We start from the raw sequence: 26,523 nt of genomic DNA on the forward strand, positions 1-26,523 counted from the left end.
CATACCAGCCACCTCTTCTTTCTTTCATTCCAGTAGGTAATATAAAGAAGCCCGAATGAGAGACATGCTCACCGTTTTCGTTTATACAGGTACTGAGATGACCAAAAGTGTAGACGTTACATGCCGAACAGGTGGAGCTACATGCAGCTTCTCACAGCTTGAAAATATCAAAACACACATTTGCCCCATACAACAGGGACTTCAGCGCTACCAACAGAAGTTGGCTAGGGTGACAGCGCCGAAGAGATTGCACGAAAACGCTGTAAAAATCTTGCGCGAGCTGTGAAAGCGTCAACTGCTAATTTCCGATATCAATGCGTCTCGAGCACGAGAAGACAGCTTTTTGCATCACATGTTGGCGCCCCCGGCGCAGGACGTAATCGGTCCATTTTCACATTTGAGGAAGTATGTAAGGCTTCCGCCTTTACAATAAAAACAATAAAGAAGGGCGAGCAAAACACAGCATGAGTAAGGTACACAGCAAAGTAAAGGACCGAGAAACTACATTGCATGGCCAACTGAACTTCGAACGCGCTACGGCACCGTAGTGATATTAACGCAAAATAAAGAACGAAAACGAGGCAAATGTCATGTGAAAAATTGCTCGATCCTCCTAACTTGATAACTTGAAAGCGTTGACCCATTCAAAATGACCGTTGGTTTAGTACGTGTGAGGCTATTTTAAGATATATATCTTCTTATACAAACACCGAATTTATACACAGCCTTAGAGACAGAATATGCTGTCAAGAATTGCAATCACTGCACTTCCGTCGCTCATTGAGATCCATCAGAGTCCTTGAATAACTCTGGATTGTTCACAATGTTTCACTAGATGCATCAGAAAAAAAATAAGCATGCTTTTATAGCGGTATCCTACCTTACAGTGGAATCAGGATGCCGTCTAATTCAACTAGCTTCAACGCTTAATTCAACGCTAAATTTCACTGTATTACAGCTTTCCCGAATCGCCTTGAAGATAACATCACTCTGAAAACGTATTGAACCTTCATGGCTGCGTTTAATAACATTTCACAGCTCCAGCGTATGTCGTACTAATGCAGCGCCGTGGCCGCTCCTATGCCCCGCCGTGGGCGAGGGCACCCCTTGCGGCTGCTCCTGTCCCTATATCAAACTTTCGCCGAAGCTTCATGACTGTAAAAAGAATAAAAGGATATAGGTATAACTGTCAACGCAGGAGCATTCACGTTAAATGGTTCTATAGCTGTCAAACATGAAAAAACATTCTGGAAGCTCTCTTATATCAATGTGCAAGAAAGATTCACCTATTTCTGTAAGAACAATTTCACTTTCATGTGATGCCGATTCCTCTGATATGAGCGGTAAGCTATGTTTTTATTATTATTTGAAAGACTGCCTTTCTTACTTATTGGAAACACTCTAGGATAGCTTGAAACGGTAAATGCTACATGCACAGTCGTTCGTGTCCTTCCAGCCAGATTGAGGTGTACACTGAGAACCTAAGCTAGGCTAAGAATCTGAGAACGTGATGTGCTCGCGATCTAATTGCGCTACCACAATCTACTCTACATCGCGAAGCAGAGGTTTACTCCCAAAATTTTAGAGTGCGCTCTCGGCAGATTGGTGTCTTCATCCCCTTGTTTTTGAAGTGCTTTGATGAGGATTTGTTTGTTTGTTTTCCTAGATAAATGGCACGTACCCACTGTCGGGGATTAGCCAAGAATGCAACGCTGAGACACTTAAATATTGTTTTAGGTTAGATATAAAAATAAAAACCAAAAAGAAAAAAATGAAATGGCAATAGTATGTAAAGTATTGAATTTAACTACAAGTAATATGCTTTTGTAATGTATTCCAGGCAGCCGTCATAACCTGATGGGCACAGTTAAGAAAGCTTAGGCTTTACCTTAATGAAATAACCAATCATTTTGAATACCAGAATAAAATAGTACTTGTTAAGTAGTTTTATTGAAATTACACACGGCATCGAAGGCATTCCTTAGGCAGTATCCCCAGCCTAAGGCACCGAAACTTAAAACATTTTCCTCCTATAAAGTCAAGGCAATTTTCGAAAAAAGACTAACTAGAAGTCGATTTCTCATACGAGAATATCTTGAACATGACGAAAAGCAATGTGCAATATTTTGTAGTTCTCCGCAGAATTGGTGAGGGGTGATGTCGTAAGACCAACCCTGCACAAGTAAACGTTTTATGGGGGGACACGACATCGAAATATGGTGATCGTCACTTCGGACTGTACAGAATTGCTCGACTGTTATTTCCATGGATATTTTTAGGTGATCATTTTCTGTCCACGTGGTTATTGCTGCAATCCTAACTGTGTGAATAGCTAATCTTCTAAAACTGTTTGCGGTAAAGTATTTTACCACCGGAAGAACCTGAACTATTTGGAGATCTAGTGATGATCGGGCTAATGCATCGGCCATTTGATTTAACCTGCAGTGACCCGGGACCCATATTAATTTCAGGTACTTAAGCTGAGATGGTACAAAAGCTCGTAGCATAGTGACGGCACGAGAGGTATGAGAAGTTGTAAAAGCTGTGCATACCACGAGTGAATCAGTAAATATTACTGCGCTGTTCTCATTCATCGGCAGTAATCACAGTGCCATAATGACTGCCATGAGCTCGGCTTCAAAAACCTGAGTGAAATTGGGTAGCCTCACGGTAAATGTCCAGCCAAGTGATTGGGAGGCTACTTTTATGTCTGCCCTTTCCTCATTGACGGAAGCATCTGTAGCTATTATGTTACGTGTCTGTGTATGCTCAAGGAAATCTGCTAACCTGGCCTCTGAGAATTCCCGAGAATGAAATTTAGATTATGGAGGAAAGATCTCATCGTAATCTATACTAAGAATCTCGCTTGAGTTATCAGATGCAATTACCTGTTGACACAAGTCTTCTTCCTCTTCTTCTACTAGTGCTTTTTAAACTGCTAAGTAGCGCAAACTTCAGGGACGAGAGACTAGAGAATGAGACAGACAAGCGCTAAGCTTCCAACTGAATTTTTTTTTCTTAAAGAAACTCTTGGCACTTCTGGTTAGCAGTACAGTAGAGTACGAACTACTGCAAACAAGCACCTCATTAGTGCCTTGATGTTTATACTGACGCAGGTGAAACCACATATAGCATAACCAATTATAGCATAAGGAGTGCGCGCCTGAATCACAGGTAAGTCTTCTTTCTCTAGTATTTCAAGTTAATTGATGGCGATATTTAGTGCTAACCACTTTAATAAAAAGACGCTTGAGATGTTGGTACGGATTCAATCGAAGACACAGCGCTTAGGGAACACAAAACACATTACACAATAAGGAGGATGGGCGCTAATTGCCAAGAAATAGTTTATTATAGGTTAACATAAAATGCGCCGTGGTGACCTAGTGGCTAAGGTAGTCGGCTGCTGACCAGCAGGTCGCACGGTTAAATCGCGACTGCGGCGGCGGCATTTTCCATGGAGACAAAAATGCTGTAGGCTCGTCAGCTCTTGATAATATATGAAAGCGCAGACAAAAAAAACTGGACAAGAGAAGGCACATTCAAGACAACACAGCACTGAATGTGTCTTGCCTTCTCTTGCCCCCGTCCTTTGTCTGCGCTACCACATATTATTATGCTACAATACCAACAAGCCAAAATCGCCACCCTCACCATGTGCTCAGATTTTGTTGCACGTTAAAGACCCCTATGTGGTCTAAATTTCAGAAGCCCTTCACTACGGCGTTTTTCATATAAATGGTAGTTTTAGGACGTTAAACCCTACGTATAAAAGAATTTCTGGTTATCATAGATAAGAAGGACGCGACAAAGAAAAGGGAAGGGAACCAGGGAAGAAAGTCTTATGCGCATGGGTGTGATGATCACATTCCGGCCTTGACTCTCGTTCTCCTCTCGTCTTTGTATCGTGCCCTTCTGATATATGTTAACGCATAAAGTGTCGCCCGTCAGCGCACGTCCCCGTTCTTATCTCATGTGCTTTTGTGTTGCTTAAGCACTGTCTTTTCTAGTGAACAGTTTAAATGAAACCACGTATAAAACTTCAAAAAATAGGATGCAAGTGAGAAATAGAAACAGATAGAAAGGAAGGACTAGAAATAAATAAACTCGGAAAGACAACGAAGCAAGCGAAGAGCAGAAAAAAAAAAGCGTTCCAGCTTCACACTTGCTTCATACGAAGCTGTCTTAGTATTATTTTTAGGGGAGTGAGTTGTTGTCACAGCTACGGCTAAATGTTTATTTTACGCATACAGGCATGTATAAAGTAGAGAGCTTTATAGTGTTTAATGTTGTTTAGTTGGGTGGTGTCTCAAAATAGATGGTTCGTTAAAAACACTTCACAATATACAGTCATCTTGCTCACTTTTTAACGACGTCGCTTTTCTAGAGATTCTTTGAATAGGTGACTTTTGGTGCACGATAAAAAGGCCCAGGTGGTCAAAATTTTCTGAGCCTTCCACTACGACGTACCTCATAATGACATCGTGATTTTCACTCGTAATGCATCCGTAATCAAATTATTCACTAAAGTGTGCAACTTCTTTTATTCACTCTCAAAATGCTGCGATAAAGTACGTTATGGCGAAGCTTATCCAACATACAAGCTTCTCATGTATACGCCGTAAAGCCACAACATGGCCGTGAAGGACGCAGCGGTTAATGTCGACCGCCTTGGGCTTCTAATGCGTGCCTCCAAGGTTCATTCGTGAGCGTGTCAGTATTCCGCCCCTTTTCTAAGTGCGGCATCCGGAGTTTTGAATTGAACTCACGACCTCACACCACCAAACACCACTAAACCCTGTCTTGAGTTGTAGATTTCTTTGTTGTAACTCTACCAACAAGACAGAATTAAGGAGTTTTACCAAGTAAACACATACAAGCTAAAGCCTTTGAGCAAAGGGATTCAGTGTACTGTATTACAGAGTCTCGCAAAAAGAACGGCGGAAGCGTGCATCGAGATGAAAGTGACAGCGCAGTGCACTCCACTAGCGTAAAAAAAATAGAAAAAAGGGAGTGGGTCGGCCTCCACTTCCGAGACAACTGCTGCCACCGTGGAGGCCAGCGCGCTTTCTTTTCGCCGACGCTGCGCAGTCGGCCGAGGCCAACGCGATTCAGGCCGGCCTACGCCGCGGTGGCCGAGACCGTGCCGTTGATGGCGCACCGGTACTGGGGGTGAAGCCGAGAGCCGGTAGGTGCTGGTTTGACCGAACAAATGCCCGCCGGCTATGCTAGAAGCGAAGGAGTGAGGAGAGTGTGCTTGCCTCGCACGGCGGCACCGAGGAAGAATGGGCTCCGAGCTGTCCGCCGAAGCTGTGCGAGTCTTGGAGCTGAAAGGCGGGTATAAGGGCACGCCGCCAGGCGGCGCAAGCACTTGTAACTAAGTGACTCTGCGGTGGGGACAATTGTTTGATAAATAAAATTAGCGGACCTGTTTAACTCTTTTATACTCTTCTAATTTCTTCTAAAATTACTTAAGATGCGGGGAAAGAACAAAGTGGTATGGTTCAAGGGCTTGTTTCTTTGTTAGGCACGACTTAACGAAGCCAGCGGACAGTGAAGCCAAGGAATACGTAGGGTACAGTATTTGCAGCATTCAACTCTGGAGTAGTAACTATAACACAATTGAATGGGTATTAAAGTGGGCGGAAATGCAGCTTGGCTCAGAGACTAAGGTGTCGAGCAGCCAGGTGCTGGTCCCCGGCACTGCGTTCGCACTTCGATGTGAGTGAAATTCAAAAGCACCCATGTTTGCACGCACGTTAAACCTGGAAGAATATTCGGCAGATCCCACGTACCTTGATAATCGATGCTATGCGAAGCATGCGGATGGAAGGTGACTGCGTCATAATTTTTCGATTGAGTGAAACATTAGGAAGTGGCGCAAAGGATTGATCAAATGCAAGCACTAAAAAACAAACCAAAGCTGATATAACTGGCTTGAAAAGACGCCTGGCTTTGTTAGAAAAAAAATGTCCCGAACCTAGACGAATTACGAATAGCAATAGATAACTTAAAGAAAATACAGAAAGAGGAGCAAGATGCGATGTTCTTTGTTCTCCGGAAGATAGAAGACCTTGAAAATCGGCAAAGGCGTGAGAATTTGCTCTTCTATGGAATAGAGGACTCAGTGGCAGGCGACACTAATGTTCAGGCTGAGGCGCTAATCCGTAATCTGTGCCACACGAAACTTGGGCTCACCTCTGTGAACATAGAGCATGCCCATAGAATAGGGCCATACGATGCCAATAAAACACGACCAGTAATAGTCCGATTTCCTTCCTTTCAAACGCGTCAGCAAGTCTTGACGAAAGCTTATAACTTAAGGGAGACTACATACGGCGTATCTCAAGATTTTTCACGCACAGTTCGTGAAAAAAAGAAGAAAGCTTTGGGCATATGCAAAATAAAATAGGAAGACGGCGAGAAATTCGTTTTAAGATTTGATACCCTATATCTGGGTGATAAGCGATATCGAATTGACAGCACTACAGGTGACGTAATTCAAATGTGACCACTGTTGCAATCTTTTATGATGCATCAACTAAGACTACTCATCGTCAATGGCAGAACTCTTAGAAATAAGGTTGATGACTTTCACTTGCTGTTAAGTTCTATTCAGTCTCCAGTAATATTAGGCACTGAATCATGGCTCAATGCCACTGTCCTTGACAGAGAATTGTTTCCCGTTGGTTATCACTGTTTTAGCCCGGACCGTGAATCTAGGGGTGTTGGTTTACTAATCCTTGTACGATCAGACTTGGCTTGTGTTCGAGTCGATTGTGCTTTGGAATGTGAATCTGTTTTTTGCAAGTTGCGGGCTGATAATGGCCAATGTTCTCTCATTGGTTCTTAATATCGGCCCCCTGGTGCCTCTTGTCAACAGTTTGCTCAATTGACTACTTTTTTTGAGACGGTTCAGTGTGATTACATTATACTGGAAAGTGATTTTAACCTTTCCGGTTTAGATTGGGGGGTCGAGCAATTGTCTGACAGGTGATTCAACAGGTGGTTTATACAAATCCTTCTTGGAATTTATGCACGAAAACAGTCTGCATCAGTTGGTAAGAAATCCTTCGCGTAATGATGAGACTGGTAACGTGCTTGATTTGTAACTTTGTGATGCGCCGAACAATATTTCAGACATATGTGCTTTGCCCGGCATAAGAGATCATGAGATTATTTTAGTGGACGCTACATTTCGAAATGTGTGTGTATCAAAAAAGTCCATAGAACAGGGTATGCATATAACAGGGCTAACTAACTACGTTGCACTGAATATAGCTCTTGAGTCTTTCTTTACCACTTTTGACACATTGGCAGATGAATTAAACGGGGGAGAGTTATGGGGAGTACTTAAAAAGAAGCTTTTTCAACTGCGCTCTAAACTTGTTCCCGTTCGAACGTTCTCTTCCAAAAGTTCCAAAGGTAAACCATGGTTTAACAGGCAACTCAGTTCTTTATTAAGAAAAATCAGAAGAATCCATCGGCTTAGCAAGACTCAGAGGCCACAGGCCGGTAGACTATCCTAATGAATTGTGTAAATACGTTAACAGAAGCGGTAAGGAGGACACTTCTGTTCCACCATTGCACTTGTCCGACAGAACGATTATTGATGATCCGAGTAAGGTCAAAGTTTTTGTTAATTACTTTTCATCGGTATTTCAGCCTGATTTTTCAGATGCTAGTGCAGTTACAACTGTTGATTTTTCTGTCCAAGCCGACAAAATCTCTGAGCTTGCGGTTAGTGCGACGGGAGTCGAGAGATTATTGCAAGGCTTGAAACACACGAAGGCGTGTTTTCTGGATGATATCCCGGCAATGTTTCTTAATAACCGGTCGGGCACTCTGTGTTTATGTTTTTGTCGTTTATTCCAAAATTTCTTAAATGACGGCATTATTGCTGGGGGCTGGAAGCTGGCCCGCTTGGTACCAATTTATACCTGAAAGTTGAAATCAAAGAAACAGATATAGACGTCGTGCACCGAGTGCCATCAAGGAACGCGTCAACACCTAACATCATAGTTAGGTTTCTTTCGAGAGCTGTGAAAGATAATGTTCTGAAGACTGCTAAGAAGCAACGACTTAACACGACAGCTTTAGGTTTTCAGGGCATCGCATCTCCAGTGTACATAAATGAGCACTTGTGTCCGGCAAACAAGGAATTGCTAACAGCCGCTCTAAAGACAAAGCGGGAAAAAAAGTGGAAGTACACCTGGGTAACTGGTGGAAAGATTTTGATGCGGAAGGCGGATAATTCACGTGTGCTTCACGTCACATGTGCTGAGGATCTTTCAAAAGTTGTTTGAGGATTGCCTGCTTGTTTCTGTAACCTGGAGTTTCCTATACTTTTAAATGGCGTTTTCTTTTTCTGAGGTTGAAAACATATGGCTGCAGCAGGATCATTTCGCAGTATTACATTGTAATATTCGCAGCATAAAAAAGAACTTCGATCATCTGCTTTCGTACTTATCACAGCACTCGTTTAAATATGATGTCATCGCTATAACTGAAACTTGGCTTCGAGAAAGCGAATCAGTTCATTTACCCGGCTACGTCATGCTTTCGCAACCTAGAAACAGTGCTACACGAGGAGGGGGTGTGGCGCTATTTATCAAAGACTGCTTTAGTTTCGTTCACCTTAGCAATAGCTCATGCTGCAGTTCATCGGCAGAGACTCTTTTTATTCATCTTCTGAATGGTGTCATCATCGGTGTAATATATCGTCCACCAATTTCCAGTGTGGCTGATTTCATTACTGTGATGGAAAGTACCATGATACCCATTGTGGCCTCTAAAGCACCTATTATTGTCTGCGGTGATATTAACATAGACGTGTCTGGAGATACATGTGATGATTACGTGTTTTTGCTACAATCAGTTAATCTGAGAAATGTTATTTCATCACCCACTCGCATAACAGACCACTCGGAGTCGATTATTGATCACGTGTTGTGTAACGCTGACCTGGATGTATCGGCAGGCGTATACGCTGTTGCTATTGCGGATCACAATCCCACCTTTCTATTTTTACCCCAGAAATACATTTGTGCTCCTGCCATACCTGCCATTAAACGAACAACACGTGTCGACTATAATTCCGTGCAAAAACTACTACAAGGAACGAATTTTGATGCCCTCTATGATGAAGACGTGGACGTCGAGTGTGATAACATTGTAAAATGCATTATGGATGTCATTGAACGATCAACGCGTAGCTGTTCGCGCCGAAATTATGACCATGCCATATGTCCATGGATGAATAGAAATATACTTGAGGTTTTGAAGCTGAAAAATTTTTACTACGACAAATGGAAAAATAACAGGAGCAATGAATACTACCATCAAAATTTTAAGCTTTACAGAAACAAGTCAGTAGCAATGATAAGAAAATCCAAGAAGTGCTACTATACCAACCTAGTGAAAAAAAATGGTGGTAACACGAAGAAAATATGGCAGATTGTTAAAGACGTCACTGGCATGGGTAGCAAAGAACGCATTACACCTGATAATCCAACTCGTGAAGTGGCCGACAACTTTAACGATTACTTTACTAATATTGGTTTCAGCCTTGCGAGGAAGTTCCCTACTCATATGCAGAATTTAAATGCACCCTGTACTGTTACCAATAATTTTGATTTATGTGATGTAACTGAGGATGACATCCGACAAGTAATTAATAAGTTACCAGGGAACAAGGCAGCTGGACATGACGCCATATCATCAAGGATTTTAAAGGAGAATATTGATGTATTGTGTGGTCCCTTATGCCATATATTTAATCATGCATTTTCCTCTAAAACTTATCCTAGTATACTTAAGACCGCCAAAGTAATACCAGTGTACAAATCTGGTGATCGGAATCTTCCGGACAGCTACAGACCAATATCTGTTCTGAGTAGTATTAACACTACGCTTGAAAAACTAATATCGTCGCAATTAAGGCGCTTCCTGGGTGAACAGAATGTACTTTGTCCCCAGCAACACGGCTTTGTTGCAAACAGGTCCACTTCAACTGCTGTTTCGATGCTTACGCAATATATTAATTCCGCGCTACATGAAAACAACATAGCAATAGCAGTATTTTTAGACATACGAAAGGCATTTGATGCTATTAGTCATTCCATTTTACTGGAAAAAATGCATTCTTATGGGATAAAAGGTAACTCGCTTGATTTTTTTTCTAGTTATCTATCGGCACGCAAACAAAAGGTAGTCATTGGTGACATCAAATCATCCTACGGTTATATTAAATGCGGGGTGCCACAGGGTTCAGTTTTGGGCCCTATATTGTTCTCTCTTTATATTAATGATGTCCCGCGATCCCTACAAAGGTCAAGGACACTGATGTACGCGGACGACACTGTTTTAGTTTTCACAGGACACTCCTTAGCAGATTTACAAAATGACGCGATGACCGATTTATCGAACATTTCGGAATGGTTTGCCAGGAATCAGCTGACTGTTAACTGTACTAAAACAAAGTATATGGTGTTTCACTCTCGTAGGAAACATATTGACGCTGAATCTCTTAACCTAACAATAAACAACACTCCTATTCAACAAGTTCCTTGTTTTAAATATTTAGGCGTCACTTTTGATGAACACTTACACTGGCATGAGCAAGTACAAAGTGTGTGCGCAAAGCTAGCCTATGGCTGCTATTCTCTAATAAAAGCTCGCCAATATTTTCCACAAGCTATTCTCCGCACACTCTACTTTTCATTGTGTCATTGTCACATAGGTTACTGTCTGGAATCGTGGGGTGTGACGTACAACAGTTATCTAAAAACTCTTGAACGACTTCAAAAGCGTACACTGAAAATCATAAGCCAAGGTGAATCAGTAAGTAATATTTTCCAATCACAACGCATTCTCTCGGTTCCGATGTTGCGTGACTACAAAATTGCTGTTTCAGTAAATAACATAATTAATAGAAATTCACCTTTGCCTGCTGATCTTTTTTCAATTCCTAAACGCAATACGCGACATGCTTCGAATGGTAATTTCAATCTGCCCAAATGTTTTAATGTTTACGGAGAAAGACTGATACAGTTTAGTGGAACAAAAATATGGAACACGGTCCCCCTAGAGATTAAAACGGCACGTAATTTCAGCATGGCATGTAAATCATTTTTTCTGTGGAGTCAAGACATGTAAGCATGTGTGTGTGATTCGATTTTCATTGTATTTTTTTAATAAGTGCCTATGTATAGAAACTAGCTGCAAGCTAATAAGTATGCATATCTGCAAGAAAAATGTATTACTGTGTTATCTGTATCACATGATTGTTTTTTTTTATGTTGTTACCTCAGAGCTGACCTGTACACTTTTTTATGTTGCACATTGTATTGGACCGTCCACTAGCCACTTTAGGCTATCTGTCCAAATAATCCCTGTAATTGCATATATCTATTTATGAAAATAAAGCTTCATTGATTGATTGATTGATTGATTGATTATAAAAGTGGACAGAGGGACAGAGTTGAAAATTATAGGCCAGTGTCGTTAACTAGTACTGTATGCAAAGTTACGGAACATGTGATTTATAGCAGCATCATGTCTCACCTTGTTGCCAATAACTTTCTTCATCCTTGTCAGCATGGCTTCTGGCAGGGCTTTTCTTGTAGGACGCAATTGGTAGAATTTACTCATGACCTTGCCTCAGCTGTCGACAAGCAGCAAAGTGTTGAATGTATATTTCTGGATTTCAGAAAAGCTTTTGACGCCGTTAAGCATAGTCTCTTGATCACTAAACTTGGATATTAAAATTTAATGATAAGGTTATTGCATGAATAGTGGAGTATATTCGCCCAAGGCGGATGTCTGTGGCTCTTAATGGTTCTTCCTCTACATATGTTGCTGTGACCTCTGGTGTACCACAGGGATCAGTCTTAGGTCCGCGTTTATATTTGTTATTCATAAATTACATCACTTTTGGTATCACATCATCATTTAGAATGTTTTCAGATGACTGTAGAGTATATAGGGCCATCAATAGCGACCATCACAAACACGCACTGCAAAACGATAAAACGATTTAGATTTGATTGCCACGAGTTGTGATAAAGAAAATTGTCGTTGAATGTGATAAAATGCGTTCACATTACCTTTACCAGTAAACTCTCGCACTGCAGAAATCATTACACGATCAATAACGCTAATGTTCAACATGTCACCGAATATATATATTCAGGCGTATTTTTTACTGCTAATTTGAGGTGAAATAAACAAGTGACTTACGTTAGGAACAAGGCGGTAGGAACATGAGGTTTTCTTAAACGTAACTTCAGTATTTTACCACCAAAGCTTAGAGAGCAGTTCTATTTTACACAAGCACGCAGTATACTGGAGTATTCGTGCGTCTGCTGGGACCCATATACTAAGGAACTTACAGATAAACTTAAGAAAGTGCAGAATAGAGCAATTCGATTTGTCATTTGAAATTACGACAGGATGCTTAGTGTGACCGAGAGCAGAAAAACATTAAACTGGGATCTTCTGGAAAACCGTCGTCGAAACCTCATAATAAAATTCTTTCATAGCATTTATCATTCGAGAACAGGGATCATCGGGCCATTGTTTTTTCAACCACCCAACTATGTTTTTCAAAGACGCGATCATCACTTCAAAACACGCGAAATTCCTGTTGGGGGTGACGCTTTTCGCTTCTCTTTCTTTTCCGCACTATAAGAGAATGGAACACTCTGCCACCGGAAGTAGACTGTAATGCCTTATGAATGTTTTTATGTGTTTGATAATATGTACTGTACCTTCCTACTCGAATGCCTTTTGGCGAAACAGGTAACTAATAAATAATAAATAAATAAATAAATAAATAAATACAATAGACATTCGCATGTGTTTTATATAACCAGCTATTTACAGTAGCGTAGCGATGCCAACGGCAACATGGATATTAGGAACACCAAAAGAGGTAAGCTGATATGTAGCACTTTCGCTTCCGAGGACGGTAGCCCTCGACACCGCTGCATAAATAAACTTCAGCAGTTGGCACCTAACTACATCTGAAGTCAACTCCAAGGAGTACGTATGTGTCAAATGAGTACATATGTCATCATCATCATCAGCCTGACTACGTCCACTGCAGGACAAAGGCATCTCCTATGTTCCACCAGTCAACTCGTTCCTGTGCTTGCTGCTGCCAATTTATACCCGCAAACTTCTTAATCTCGTCTGCCCACCTAACCTTCTGTCTTCACCTAACCCGCTTGCGTTCTCTAGGAATCCAGTTAGTTACCCTTAATGACCAGCGGTTATCATGTCTACGTGCTACATGCCCAACCCATGTCCATTTCCTCTTCTTGATTTCAACTCTTCTTGTTTTCTTGATATTCTTAACCCCGGTTTGTTCCCTAATCGCGTGAGCTCTGCTCTCTTCTCTCTTAAGGTTACACCTACCATTTTCCTTTCCATTGCTCGCTGCATTGTCCTCCATTTAAGCTGAACCATCTGTCTAAGCCCCTATGTTTTTGCTCCATAGCTGAGTACCGGCAACATGCAGCTGTTATCCACCTTCCTCTTGAGGGATAGTGGCAATCTACCTATCATGATTTCAGAGTGCTTGCCAAATGTGCTCTACCCCATTCTTATTCTTCGAGTTACTTCAGTCTCGGGGTTCGGCTCCGTGGTTATTACCTGGCCTAAGTAGACATAGTCTTTTACAACTTCAAGTGCACTATTACCTATCTCGAAGCGCTGCTCGCTTCCGAGGTTGTTGTCCATTACTTTCGTTTTCTGCGGATAAATTTTCAGACCTACTTTTCTGCTCGCCTTGTCTGACTCCGTAATCATGAGTTGCAGTTCGTCCCCTGAGTTACTCAGCAATGCAATGTCATCGGTGAAGCGCAGGTTACTAAGGTACTCTCCATTAACTCCTATGGTTACCTGTTCCCATTCTAGGCCTATGAAAACCGCCTGTAGGCACGCGGTAAATAGCGTTGGGGAGCTGTATCCCTCTGCCTTACACCCTCCTTGATTTGTATTCTGTTGCTTTATTTATGAAGCACTATGGTAGCAGTTGATCCCCTGTCGATTTCTTCCAGAATGTTTCTATATACTTCATCGGCGCCCTGATTCCGCAGTGTCTGCATGACTGCTGATATTTTTACTGAATCAAACGCCTTCTTGTAATCTATGAAGGCTATGTATAGTGGCTGGCTATATTCTGAGCATTTCAATACTACGTGATTGATAGTATGAATGTGGTCGATTGTTGAGTGACCTGTTCGAAATCCTGCTTTTTGCTTTGGTTGATTGAATTCTGATGTTGTCTTCATTCTCTTAGCAATTACCTTTGCAAATAGCTTGTACACCCCGGAGAGGAAGCTGATCTGCCTGTAATACTGCAACTCCTTGACATCCCCTTTCTTTTGTATTAGGATGACGTTAGCATTATTCCAAGATTCTGGTGCTCTTCCCGTCAGGAGACACCTCGAAAACTGGGCCGGTAGTTTTTCGAACGCAATCTGTCCTCCATCTTTCAGCAGATCTGATGTTACCTGATCCTCACCAGTAGCTTTGCCTCTTTGCATGCTCTCTAAGGCTTCTCTGACTTTTTCCACCATTTCTGGTGGGATGTCATCTGGGTTACTGCTAGTTCTTACATTAGGGTCGTGGTTGTAATGGCTACTGTACAGATCTCAGTAAAACTCCTCCGCTAATTTTACTATCCTATCCATATTGGTAGTTACTTTGCCTTCCTTGTTCTTTAGTGCATACATCTGGTTTTTGCCTATCCCAAGTTTTGTCTTAACTGCTTTGACGCATCCCCCGTTTTTCAGAGCGTGTTCGATTCTCTCTATGGTATACCTTTTTACACCGGATACCTGACGTTTATTAATCAACTTCGAAAGCTCTACCAACTCTATTTAGTCTGTTGTACTTGGAGATTTCATGCTTTGACGCTTCCTAATGAGATTCTTTGTTTCCTGGGACAGCTTGCCAGTGTCTTGTCTATCTAAAGTACCTCCAACTTCCACTGCACACTCCGTAATGATACTCGTCAGATTATCATTCATTGCGCCAACGCTAAGGCTGTTTTCCTCAATAAGAGCTCTCGGAGTACCTGTGCTGAAGTGAGACTCTGAATTCCTGCACTTTCCCTATCAGTGCTAGCTCATTGATTGACTTCTTGCGTATCATTTTCTGTCGTTCCTTCTTCAACTCTAGGCGAATTCGGGACCGTAACATTCTATGGTCACTGGATCGTACCTTGCCAAGCACTTCCACAATCTGCACGATGCCCCAGTGTTACCTGAGTATAAATTTTATTTCGTTCTTATTTTCGCCATTATGGCTCCATGTCCACCCAGGGTTCCCTCGCTTTCAGTAGAAGGTAATCAAAATCCGTAAAATATTGCGTTTTGTGGATTCTACTAGTAGCTCCCCTCTGGTATTTCTACTACCGATGTCATAATCTCCTACTGCCTGGTCTCCAGCCTGTTTCTTCCCTACTTTTGCATTGAAGTCACCCTCAGTATAGTATACAGTGTTCTACTTTACTCATTGGCCATTCCACGCCTCCATACAGCCTTTCAACTGACGCGTCATCATGGATGAACGTAGGCGCATAAGTCTGTACCACCTTCATCTTGTATCTCCTGTGAGTTTAGTTACGATACCTACCAGCCTTTCATAATGCTATATATTCCTCTATGTTACCAGTTATGTTTCTGTGGATAAGAAACCCCCCTCCCAGTTCTCTTCTGTCAGCCAAGCCCCGATAACAAAAAAGGTGCCTGCGCTGTAGCACAGTATAGGCCTCATCTGTTCTCCTAACCTCCCTGAGCCCTATTATTTCCCATTTAATACCCTTTAGCTCCTCGAATACTACAGCTAGACTTCCCTCACTAGATAATGTTCTAGCGTTAAACGTTGCCAAGTTCAGGTTCCAATGGCGGCCTGTCCGGATCCAGAGATTCTTAGCACCTTCTGCTGCGCTCAATCGATTCGCGGTCAATATATAGCTTCGCAGCCACTGGGGACTGAGGGCTGCGAGTACATACGTAATGTTTTTCATATTGCATACCTAGCACTGCCATCACACTTAAAGTTTCACGAACAATGGGGTCTATTTGAAGAGTAGTTTCGAGACATGGCATAGTTCTTATGTAGAATACTTGATTGGCACGCAGAATGCTGAGGTTCGACTAGTGCTGCTACTCCGACATTTTATTCTTCATATTCGTCGGTTCACCGCTGCCGATGTAAGCTTTTTGTTGACGCTCACGAGTTAAAATTATTCATGTCTGTTCTGAACAAAAGAAGTAAGTTTAAGGGTTCGTTTTCTTTGCTAATATTAATAATATTCTTTACAAGTTGCAGACAGTCATCTTCGCCGTTAGGTGGGTAGGTATAAACAGTCAATCAACCGTGGCGCATACCTGCTTGCGGGTATGTGCAACTGTCTGGAAAAAAGCGTTTGATGGCATACGCGACGGCGTTGTCGTAATGTCATGTCATGACCAGCGAGTTATATTCGTCTCACCTCTCTTGCTAGCTCTTTTTATACCCAAAGTTGAGGGGGTGTCTACGAGAGCAGCCATAGATAGATAGATAGATAGATAGATAGATAGATAGATAGATAGACAGACAGACAGACAGACAGACAGACAGACAGACAGACAGACAGACAGACAGACAGACAGACAGACAGACAGATAGATAGATAGATAGATAGATAGATAGATAGATAGATAGATAGATAGATAGATAGATAGATAGATAGATAGATAGATAGATAGATAGATAGATAGATATATAGATATATAGATATATAGATATATAGATATATAGATATATAGATATATAGATATATAGATAGATAGATAGATAGATAGATAGATAGATAGATAGACAGACAGACAGACAGACAGACAGACAGACAGACAGACAGACAGACAGACAGACAGACAGACAGACAGACAGACAGACAGATAGACAGATAGATAGATAGATAGATAGATAGATAGATAGATAGATAGATAGATAGATAGATAGATAGATAGATAGATAGATAGATAGATAGATAGATAGATAGATAGATAGATAGATAGATAGATAGATAGATAGATAGATAGATAGATAGATAGATAGATAGATAGACAGACAGACAGACAGACAGACAGACAGACAGACAGACAGACAGACAGACAGACAGACAGACAGACAGACAGACAGACAGACAGACAGACAGACAGACAGACAGATAGATAGATAGATAGATAGATAGATAGATAGATAGATAGATAGATAGATAGATAGATAGATAGATAGATAGATAGATAGATAGATAGATAGATAGATAGATAGATAGATAGATGCGTAGATAAACGCTAAAAAAGCCTGCAGTATGCAAAGATACGCTTCGCATGTAAAAGCAACGAAAGTTTCTCGCTACGTCGAGCTGATGTCACGTCATAATTTTGATGGAGGATGTCATAATGTGTTAAGCTTTTCATGTCAATGAAATGTGTGAGCGATATCTCTGTGTTCTCATAGATGTGACGTTACTTGGAACGCTTCACGTTGCTGTTGTAAACTTCAACAAAATTGCCGTTGCTCAATTTCTAAAACGAGCGAAATATCCGTATTTATACTTGCTATATTTGCGAAACATTTTCTTGTTATTTTTTTCTTTTCACCTGACATGCATACTCGCATAAAATGACCACATGTGTTTGTTGCATTGATAACGCTACACTGTGCTATAAATGATTCCCTCACAAGTTCGGACCTACGGAGGGTAATCTAATCATTGGGTGGTGTACCATTAGTGGTACTTATGGCAGCTTTGTAATTGTCACTGGTTTTATAATTTGGGAGACAATCGCCAAGCTGATTTCAAAGGCTGACGTATCGCCGCCCGAAATTCACCATGAAAGCTCGGACAATTTACCATTGGTCCCTTTTTGTGCGCCAGCGAACGCCGGCAGTGGTCTAAAAAGTAAGGGAGAGCTTAAAGTTGATAACAAAAACAAAAATATAGTCTCATATAATGCAGAAAAATGAACACACAAACAGGCACACTCGGCAATCATTCAGCACAATACGTCACCCATCACAAGATACTCAAAACAACGGGATACACAACACAACAAGGCACACTCAAAACAACGGCAACAAACAACAAAACGCGCTACAATGCAACCTAACGCATTAACTAACCAAGACACTTATAGCCTAAAATGTTCTGAGATGTATTCAGGCCAAAGTTTTTGGAACAAAGCTTGAGTGCTCCTCTTCAAGGAAACACTGACTCAAAGTCCATTGTCAGTTGTCGTCCCGCTACGTCTGAGGTTTCTCTGCCAGTAAACTCTCGCGTTGTCTCATGTCCACACATCAATAAAAAAACTTCTTCGAATGAATACCTCCTAAGAAAACAACTGACCCTTGGCCCCCAGTACCCAGCGGCTGCAAAGCAATGGTCCAAGGCGGTGGTCGGTCTGCGACGCACTGGAGGTTGCTTAGAATCTCTGAGTCCAGACAGGCTAACATTAGAATTTGAAGTTGGCTACGGTCAACGCTATAACGATATGTAGTGAGGCTGGTGTAGCTGTGCAATTCGAGGAATTAGAGAGTGTTAAATGGGATGTCGTAGGGCTCAGGGACGTTAGAAAGACACGTGAAGCTTATACAGTGCTGAACAACGGACACATCCTGTGCTACCGAGGATTAGTTATCAGGAAAGAACTACGGGTGGGGTTTTTTATACACAAGAACATCGCTGGCAAGTATACCATCAGTGAGGTCATCAGGTCGAAAGTATCGTAACGAAGTTTAACCAAATGTACAAATTGAAGGTGGTACATACCTACGCACCTACATCGAGCCATGATGATCATTTTATTGAACGCTTCTATGAATACGCAGAGTCAGCCATTGATAAAGTGAAGACACAGTAGACTGCTCTGATGGGCGCCTTTAATGCTCAAATAGGTAAGAAACAGGTCAAGGACCATGCAGTGGTGAAATATAGCATCGGCTCTAGAAATGACAGAGGGGGTTAGTAGAGTTCGTAGAAGACAGTAACTTATGGATCTTGAATACCTTCTTCAGAAAACAAGCTAACCGTATCTTGATGAGGCGAAGTCCTAAACGGGAAGCGAAAAATGAAGTTGGCTTCGTTTTGTGTGCACACAGGCATTGGACAGGATGTAAAATAGTTGGCAATATTCGATTCAGTGACCAGAGAAGGGTAAGAGCTCTTATTCACCTAGATTTGAAAAGCACAGACAAAAGCTGGTACGCAATAAGCCAATTACTGAACTAGCGCTGAGAGCGAAAGCACATGTATTCGATGTTTCGCTTCAGAATAGATTCGAGACACTAAACGAGGTAATCGACCTTAGCGTTGACACAATGAACGATAATCTTACTGTTATTATCAACGAGTGTGCACTAAATGTCAGAAGTGCTGCTGCTAGAGAAGACACTGGCAAACTATCCCAGGAGACTGAAAACTTTATTAGGAGACGACAAACCATGAAAGCCTCAAATGCAACTGACAATATAGAGCTGGTGGAGCTTTCACAGTTAATAGGCGTGAGGTAGCCCGCATAAGAGGGTATGCCATGGAATAAATTGAGCAGGCTGTAAAAAGCGACAGATGCCTAAAAGCTGTGAAGGCAGCTTGTGCACAGACAAATTATGATATAGGCGTTTAATAACAAGGAAGGCATAGTCATAACCAATCTCGATAGGATAGTAGCGGTAGACTTCTACAGAGAGCTGTACAGAAGCCAAAACCACTAGGATGATATCGTGTGAAACAATGGTAGCCTAAAAGAATTTGACATCCCACCAGTACCGACAGGTGAAGTAAGGAAAGCCCTAGAAGAAATCCAAAAATGCAAAGCCACTGGTTAATATAAGATAACAACAGACCTACTGAAATATGGCGGAGAATTGTGTTAGCAAGACTGGCCACGTTATATAAGGAGTGTCTCTTGGCAGGAAAGGTACCAGAATCTTGGAAGAACGTCAACATCATCTGAATTGATAAGAAAAAAGATGTCAAGAACTTGAAAAATTACAGGCTGATCAGCTTACTGTGCGTTCTCTACAAACTATTTACAAAAATAATAGGCAACGTAGTTAAGCCGACACTAGAGTTCATTAAACCAAAAGGCCAAGCATGATTTCATACAGGCTGCTCCACGCTAGACCACGTTCATACTATCAATCAGGTAAGTGACAATTGTGCGGAATACAACCAAACCCTATCCATAGCCAGATTACGAGACGGCGTTTGACTCAAACGAGACATCAGCAGAAATGCAGGCACTATGAAATAAGGGCATCGAAGAACCCTACATAAACATACTGAAAGAAATCTATAGTCGTTCCACGGCAACCACACATCTCCATGAAAACTCTATAAGAAGGGTATAAGGCAAGGAGGCACTATCTCTCCAATGCTGTTCACCGCGTTTTTACAAGAGCTTTGCAGCAACATAGATTGGGAAGAGTTAGGGATAAAAGTTAATGAAGAATATCTTAGTAACCTGCTATTCATTGATCGCATTGCGTTGATGAGTGACTCAGGGGATGAATTACAGCTCATGATTACTGAACTGGACCAGGAAACCTCAAAAGCAGGTCTGAAAAATACTGTGCACGTAACTAAATATTTAGCAACAGTCTCGGCAGAAAACAGCACTTTACGATAGGTGGAGAGACAATCCAAGTTGTAAAGAAATATGTCTTTATAGTACAGGTAGTAACTGCGGAGCCGAAACACGAGTAAGAGAGAGGGAGAGAAGACCAGAACAATAAGGATGGGATGAATCACATTCAGCAAGCATTCCCAAATCATGAATGATAATCTACCGCTATCCCTCGATAGGAAGGTACATAACATCTGTATCTTGCCAGTACTCACTTACGGAGCAGAAATTTGGATGCCTACAAATAAGGTTCAGCTTGAACTAAGACGACACAGCGAGCGATGGAAAGGAAAATGATGGATTTAACCTTAACAGACCAGAATGAAGCAGAGAGGGCCAGGGAACAAACCGGGATTAACGATATCATAGTTGAAATCAAGAAAATTTGACATGGGCGGCGCACGTGGATTGTAGGCAGGATAACCACTGATTATTAAAACGACACTAAAGACAACCAATGAGTGGACGTTAATTGTTGAAATAGCGGCCGAAAAGCCATTTTTTAAGGAACTTCGGCACATCGAGCGTATCTATCTATCTATCTATCTATCTATCTATCTATCTATCTATCTATCTATCTATCTATCTATCTATCTATCTATCTATCTATCTATTTATCTATCTATCTATCTAGCTGCCTACGACTTTTAGCTCTCCTGGCTGCTTCGACAGGGGTATCGATACCAATATTGGTATGGCATTAGATGAGTGTATGAAAAACATATTTGACTGGCCATGACATGAAAATCATGATATATAAATCATGAATGTCATGTATAATGTTTCATGGTCCTGCAGCTGTCGCGATGTCTTCGTTCACATGGCATGTTCCAACACTGGTATGGTATGACATGATTGCATGGCGAACGCAAGTGACAGAGCCTAACATAAAAATCACGACATGCGTGTCATGAACCAACATGACTAATTGACACGCTCATGATGCGCTCGCGGCTGTTTCGCTAGCGTCCCATATACCAAATTTGGTATTGCGGTACCTGAATGGATGATAAAGGTATGTGAGTGGTGCAAACTTGATAATCATTAGATGCGTGTCATGTAACAACATGACTACATGCCACGCTTATGATGCGCTGGCGGCCGTATCGATAAATTCACTTATACCAACGTTCGTATACCGGGACGTGAATGGGTGACGAAGGTATGCTACATGTGTAAACATGATAAACATGACATGCATGTCATGTAACAACATGACGACATGCTATGCTCACGATGCGCTCACGGCCGTTTCGCTAGCTTCACATGTACAAAATTGGTATTACGCGACGCGAATGGATGACATAGGTAAATGACACATCCAAACATCATCACGACATGCGTGTCATGTAACAACATCACTACATGCCACACTCATAATGCGCTCTTGGCCGTCTCGCTATCTTAACATATGCCAAATTTGGTATCACGTGACGTCAATAAATGACGAAGGTATGTGACTAGTGCAAACATAACAATGAGATCCGTGTCATGTGAGAACATGACTACATGCCGCAGTCAAGGCACCAATACATTTCGACGTGACGCAATGCGCGTGCTCGCCGGCGTTCATTTCACCGCGTCACGCAGGATTTGCGATGCCAGGCACCGGTTTTGCCATATACTCGCAGGCGTGTGCCGTGCTGCGTCGCTTTGACGCATGCGCGTTTCAGCGCGTCCGGCATCCCGGACGCAGTGTTGTCTGAATAACGCATCGGCACGAATTTCATGCCGGTTGCCGTCGGGTCGCGCCGACCGACGCTGGTCGCGCCATTTGCGCGTGGCGTCAGACTATAGAGTGCTCGCAATTTGCTAACATAGCGTTGCTGTGCCCAGCGTGCACACGCGTCAACGCTAAATAGGAGTATATTGGACCCCTCATGATGCGCTAGTGGCCGTTTGGCTAGCTCCACATATAACAAAATTCGTGTAACGTGACTCAATGAATGACGAAATATATGACTGGTGCAAACATGACAATCCTGACACGCGTGTTATGTGCCAAGATATGGATCGAGAGCTGTTGTTTCACTTACGAGTGCTGATACGACCATGACGGCATGGATCTCGACGTCACTCGTGCCTGAAGCTCTCTTGATTCCAGGAACAGGTGATCGGGACAGCATATCAGCAAGGGCCATCTGTTTACCAGGAATGTACGTCAGCGTGTAATCATATTTCATCAATCTCAAGAAAAATCGTTGCACTCTGGGTGGCATATCGCTTATGCCTTTTTTTGATATGTCTATCGGCGGACTGTGATCACTCTCGAGGGTGATGGTGCGGCCATTAACAAAACGATTGAATTTTGCACAACCAAAAACTGCAGCCAAAGCTTCTTTTTTTAATCTGTGAATATCTTTGCTCCGATTCTGTTAAAGCTCTCGACGCACAGGCTACCGGCTGCCTGCAGTCTCTATGACGTTGCAGAAGTGCCGCGCCGACCCCACTTTCAGAGGCATCTGCAGTTACCTTTGTCTCCCGATTTGGATCAAATATAGCAAGCACTAGGGCATTACTTAAATTCCGGCATATAGCCTGCCATTCGCTTTCGTGGTTTCATGTCCAATCAAAGATGGCACCACGTTTCATGAGAGAACGTAATGTAGACACACGCTGTGAGAGAGCTGGTAGGTACTTGATGAAGTAGTTAACTACTCCCAGTAGCCTTTGGACAGCCAATTTGTCCTGAGGTCTTGGCATTTTCAAAAGACCGTCAACAAGATCAGGATTCGGCCTAATACCCTTGTCGCTAATGATGTCACCCAAAAAGAGCACTTTTTGTTGGCCGAAGCGACATTTGGATGCATTGAAGGTCAGGCCTGCTTTTTCAGTTGTTTCTAATGCTCTGCGCAGCCTCTCATCGTGCTCAGCCTGGTCCTTCCCCAAATTAACACATCGTCTGCGTACACCGGCAAGACCATCGAAAATCTCGTTAAGGGCCTTTTTAAACACTTCGCTCGCCGATGCTATACCGAATGGTAGACGAAGAAAGCGATACCGGCCAAAAGGCGTCGCGAATGTGCATATCTTCGACGATTGTTTGTCTCATGCGATTTGATGAAATCCCGCATTTGCGTCGAGCCGCGGAAAGAACTTCACGCCTGCCAAGTCTGCTTCAATATCCTCTCGGCGCGGCATTTGGTAGTGTTCCCTCTTGATGTTTTCGTTGATGCGTCTAAGGTCCATGCAGACCAGCAATTTGCCGTCTTTCTTTAGTACAATGACAAGCGGGCTTACCCAATCTGTGGGGTTGCTGACCTTCTGGATGATGCCCTCCTTTTTCATTCTGTCCAGTTCAGTACGTAGAGGCTCAGGCAGGGACAGGGGAACCCTCCGAGCTGGCTGGACGACTGGCACGGCATCCCTGTGCAGCTCAATCTTGTATTCATGTGGGGCGCATCCTGTTCCGTGGAAAAGACGTGGAAACTCCTTGACAATTTCTTCGGTGTCGTTCGTCGTCACGGTGTCAACAGCCCGCTGCACGATTCCAGGCTTCTCGCTGGTGTCCAATCCTAAGATAGTGCTGTGGTCCTTTTTTACTACAAAAAATTCTGCGCACGCCTTGCGACCACCAATCTCGATAAGCGCGGAAAACTTGCCGATGTGCTTGCTCGTGTTGCCACCATATGATCTCAGAACTGCGCTACTGGGCATCAGGGTTGTCGTCTTGAGCTTGCGAAACATTGAAAGTGGCGGAAAATCGGCCTGCGATCCTGTGTCCACTTTAAAGGGGATGTACTCGCCGCCAATGAATGCGTTCACACGCCAGTCCCGTTTTCTGCTTGCGCAGCTGCTGGCGACATTCAGTACTTCGAAGTCGTCGCTCTGATGTTGCACTTCATACACGCGCTCTTTCTCACTGCAACAAGACGCGAAGTGGTTGCGGCCATTACACGAGTAACATACTTTTCCGTATGCCGGGCAGCATCTGTAGGCATGCCGAACGGGGGCAAGAATCTCATCGCACAGTTTCGCTCGCGAGCTATGAAACATGATTTCATTACGAAGGCATGGAAAGCTGGAGTGAAAACCAATGAGCCGGGCTTTGGTGGCTAGCATAGTCGCCCGGTCTATGGGAATTATCATCTAACGATAGAAAAAAGGCTGTTCTCTAAAGCGCTGAAGCTTAAGAGGGAACACGCCTGATTGTTATTATGAACCGACAGTGTTGCTAGTTTCAAGCACGATTCAAAATCAGTTGACAGTCGGGTGTACCGCATCGCAAAGGACACAGACCTTTCTGTGTTTCATCCAGCTACTGGTTGGTGCATGGAAATCAACTAAATTGCTACGTTATCTTCAAAATGCTTTAAAATGGATTACACAACAGACCTGTTTCGACATTTTTTCGAGAGCCCAGGGTTATCAGCCATCCACGTCGACACGTGTTGTCTGAGAAAATATTATGACTACATTTGTGTTTTTTAGCATCCTTTGAACATGAACAGCACTTTTTCTTCCTCTGTATGTCCGAGACGTGGCTATCATCTGACGACCTAAACTTATTTTCCCTACCACACTACACTTCAGAGTATTGTCACCGCAAATCAAACAGCCATGGTGAATCTGCTAAACTCATATCATCATCTGTAACATATAAACGTCGAAACGATCTCACTGTTCTAACTGACAACATATAATCTGTCTTGATAAAAATGTATGACAATCTCGGACAATCCTATTAAAGAAAAACCATTTTAGCATGCGTCTATCACTGACCGTCATCATCCGATTAAGTTTTGTTCGGCACTGCATAAAATCCAGGATCAAAATTCACGAGAAAAAAACGTTGTTATGAAGCAAGATATTAACATGAATGTTTTAAGACACCAATCAAAATTCGATCGAATATTCAAATTGTTTTACAGGCTTTCGTCATCATCGAATGCTTACGTTGCCGACAAGATGTATTGCAGGTGGTTCAAACTAGCTCATTGACCATTTATTATCTAACTACTTATGGAGCAATAAATGTCTCGCAATACCCATTCATTTCACCGATCGCTATGCCATTTGTTGTCGCTTATTGCCAGCATTGCAACGAATGAAGCGTTCTTTTGAAAAATTTCTATTTAGCAAAGTTCAATTCATAGATATTGTATCATCTTTTGACTGGTCGACGATTCAATCAGAATTAAATAATCAGCTAACTTTTGAGGCTTTCTCATCAGTATTAAGGCAGTGTTATCGTGAAGCAACCCCTTTTATCAGATGTCGCAAGATGTATTTTGCACCCCATAACCCTTGGCTCACAGATGGTTTACTGAAGTGCATGCGTAGGAAAGACAATATGTACAAAAAGAGGAAACGTTGCCCATTTAATCTCAAATTGCAGCAGCGATATTCGTGCTACAACGTATCTTAAAGAAATTATTGGGAAACGCCAAAAATGTATTACGAAAATAGTTTCATGAAGCTGAGGGTATCACTAAGCAATAGAAGCTCATCAACTGTGTTCTTAACAGGAACTCCAAAGAATCACAAATAGATGAAATTTCAGCCATAATGACAGCTACCGAGATCCAAAAGCAATACATAACGAATGTAACAATTAATTTACAGTTAATAATGCTCCAGTGTCCGAAATCTTAGAAGGAACGCTTGAAAGACAGACACAGTCGTTCTTCATATATCCTACCACACCAAAAAAAATGCACAATTAAATCAAGCAATTATAGTTACCAAGCGCAGGTCTTCATGAAATTCAATAAGTTTATTTGAAATATGTCTCCATTAAGATCGCTGACCCCATTTCACATGTAATTAACCTTTTGTTTAAAAATGATAAGTTTCCATCTGATATAAAGACAGCCAAAGTAGTTCCTGTATTTGA

At 42.2% G+C, this 26,523-nt stretch overlaps 1 long non-coding RNA gene across 2 annotated transcripts; it reads right to left on the bottom strand.

The window, feature by feature from the left end:
• Positions 1 to 1,001: 1,001 nt before the first annotated feature.
• LOC119180894 (uncharacterized) lies at positions 1,002 to 26,282 on the bottom strand. 2 transcript variants are annotated; one of them, XR_005111118.2, is made up of 4 exons: positions 26,251 to 26,282; positions 22,724 to 22,828; positions 11,566 to 11,665; positions 1,002 to 1,155 (listed from the first exon to the last, which is right to left on the bottom strand). It is a non-coding gene; the product is annotated as an uncharacterized LOC119180894 (long non-coding RNA). The 2 variants fall into 2 exon arrangements; XR_012888667.1 differs by lacking the exons at positions 22,724 to 22,828; positions 26,251 to 26,282 and adding an exon at positions 12,241 to 12,480.
• Positions 26,283 to 26,523: the final 241 nt, after the last annotated feature.

This window comes from Rhipicephalus microplus, unplaced genomic scaffold (genome assembly GCF_043290135.1).
Source record: "Rhipicephalus microplus isolate Deutch F79 unplaced genomic scaffold, USDA_Rmic scaffold_14, whole genome shotgun sequence".
Classification (NCBI taxonomy): domain Eukaryota; kingdom Metazoa; phylum Arthropoda; class Arachnida; order Ixodida; family Ixodidae; genus Rhipicephalus; species Rhipicephalus microplus.